Raw genomic sequence first — 2,814 nt, forward strand, 5'->3', positions numbered from 1 at the left:
GTGACTCAAAAACCTCCCAACAAAGGAAATCCCAGGACCAGATGGCTTCACAGGTGAATTCTACCAGTCATTCCAAGAATTCAAACCAATTGAATTTAATCCAATTGTACTCAAACTCTTCCAAAAAAAATTGAAGAGGAGGGAACACTACCTAACTCATTCTATGAGGCCAACATCACCCTAATACCAAAACCAGATAAAGATACTACCAGAAAAGAAAAACACAGACCAATTTCTCTTATGAATATAGATGCAAAAATTCTCAACAAAATACTTGCAGCTCAAATCCAACAGCTTATTAAAAGAATTCTACACCATGATCAAGTGGATTTTATCCCAAGTATTCAACAGTGGTTCAACAAGAAAATTAATTAATGTAATATACCACATTAACAAATCGAAGGAGGAAAAAACACATGATCATTTCAATTGACCCAGAAAAGGCATTTGACAGACATGCAGCACCCTATCTTGATAAAAAACACTGCAAAAAATATTAGGCCTTATGATACATCCTTGGTATTACTGGTGCCAAAAAGAAAAGAAAAACCCTCAAAGCAATAACTATATGAAGCCATCTCACTTGAAGCAAGTTTGAAAAAAGTCATTCAATTTTGAGAAAAAAATCACCAGAATTTTTGCAACTAATAGAGGCTTTTACTAGGAGCAGTACTACAAAAAAAAAATCGCTCAAAGCAGAGGGTTAAATGTCAGAATCGCCTAGGAAGGTAGAACTCACATAAAAGGGGAAATTTTGGTGAAGTACAACAGGAAAGATGTGATTTGAAAAACATGGGGGAAGAGATTAAGGAGAGAGAGATTAAAGGCATCAAGTGATACCTTTTCATGTTTCAGTGAATGCACCAAAAGACGTGCTAAAAGAAGAGCTTGAAACTGCAGCTAATCTAATTGTTGATACTGCAACTGATTAAAAAGCACAGACTTGAAAGCTATGAAAGTGGCTCTGGCCACTCATTAGCTCGTAAAGTGATGATGTCTGTGAAGGTGTTTTAAGTGGTGAGGACCTGGCTGGGTCACCACGCCCGAGGCCGGGGCAGCTGGGTGCCGGTGGAAACTGCTCAGGCAGCTCCCGGAACACACGTGCTCCAGCTGTACAGTTTCATACGGTTGATACCACACTTACTAAAAAGCTCATAAAATCATGAAATGTCACACTCTCTTCACCACTCTCAAGCCCTTTGCCCATTAAAATATTTTCACATCGGGCGGGCCATGGTGGTAGAGTTCTCGCCTGCCATGCTGGATACCCGGGTTCGATTCCCGGTGCCTGCCCATGCAAAAAAAAAAAAATCTTAACAGACTTCATCACCAACAGGCACTTAGCCCTAGGGAATTTCTCTCTTACTATGTTAAACAAGACAATAAAATTTCCTTAAATTGTGAAAATCTGCCGATTTTAGAATAATTTGTAATGAAGTGGGAGAAGGACTGACAGTTTTCTCTACTACATTAATGTTAGTTTGCTCTACCAAGAAAAAGCGTTGATTAATTTTCAAACTCATGGTTGAACTGTTATTTTCCTACCTGGAGGAGTTCATGGAAAGGGAAATGGGTGGGGGAGGGGGCGGGGAGTGCGCTAGCACCACTGCACAAATGACACCAAACCTAGGTTCAGCGAATGATTTGCAATTTCAAAGAGTGGCTTATTTTGCAGATTTTTTTTCTTCTGCCAGCTCAATTGTGAATGCTTCAATCTCGCATGGAAAGACTACTGCAAAGAAAATGATATTTGAGAGTTGGATGTAGTTGCTCGTAGGATCTGTGAGTCATTTAAGATTCTTAGATCACGAGCAAGAGTTGAATATGTCAACGTTATTGTTGAAATGGGCAACAATTAGTCAAAGTCCTTCACTGAAGAAGGCTGTGTCCATCCCACTGAAAAAGAATTTATTGACATTTCCACCAAGAGCCTCCTGAATATATTGAACTCTGACACTTCTTTGGCTGATTCTGGACCTCAGCATCGCAACTGCCCAATTTAGCTTGTAAAGTCAGGCCCCATTGGTCCTTGGAGTATCACAGAATGAGTCGGAGAGAAGTGGCCTGTCATTTATTATTTCAGCCCCATTTCCTAAAAAGTACATACTCACTGCCACAGCCACTTACCCACCAACCAAGATCATTTAGGAAGGAAAAGTAATTTGGAATTTCTTTTTTCCCAATAGGAGTAATATAAAATGTCATTTTATAATTCTGAAACACAATAGATTGTGGAGTAGGCTTTCAAAATTTTAGACTTTTTAAAGTTAAAAATTGAGCCTTTGAAATGTAATTAATAAAGTATCAGTGGCAGAGAGAGTTCAAATAGAGTCAAGAGGCTACTCTAGAGGTTACTCTTAAACAAGCTTCAGGTAGACCTTGCTACCTATTATAACCTGCCAACCCCCAACCAGGACCATTCCAGCCAATCCTAAAGAACACCTAGGGCAATATAGAAGATTCCACAAGGGTTCCAGGCAGAGTAACTTTCCAGAAACCTACAACCTCCAGATGGGACCTTGGTCCAGATAAGTCCTGAAACCTAGCCCAGCTTCTCCAGAACATCAGATACTTCCATCTCCCTACCCCATATTAGTGACAGATCCTTCCAATATCAAAAATTTAGAATTGCTATAGCCCAAACAACCCTAAAGAAAGGAATTGAAAGATCAAAGGTGATGGTGGAGTTATACAGAGAAGACAGGACTTAACAAATGAATGTGAATGCTGAATCATTAAATAATATCTCTTTTAGTCTCAGTATTTTAGAGCAGCTGGAAGTAAAACCCTAAAATTGTGAAATTGCAACCCACG

Source organism: Tamandua tetradactyla, chromosome 3 (genome assembly GCF_023851605.1).
Source record: "Tamandua tetradactyla isolate mTamTet1 chromosome 3, mTamTet1.pri, whole genome shotgun sequence".
NCBI classification, from domain to species: domain Eukaryota; kingdom Metazoa; phylum Chordata; class Mammalia; order Pilosa; family Myrmecophagidae; genus Tamandua; species Tamandua tetradactyla.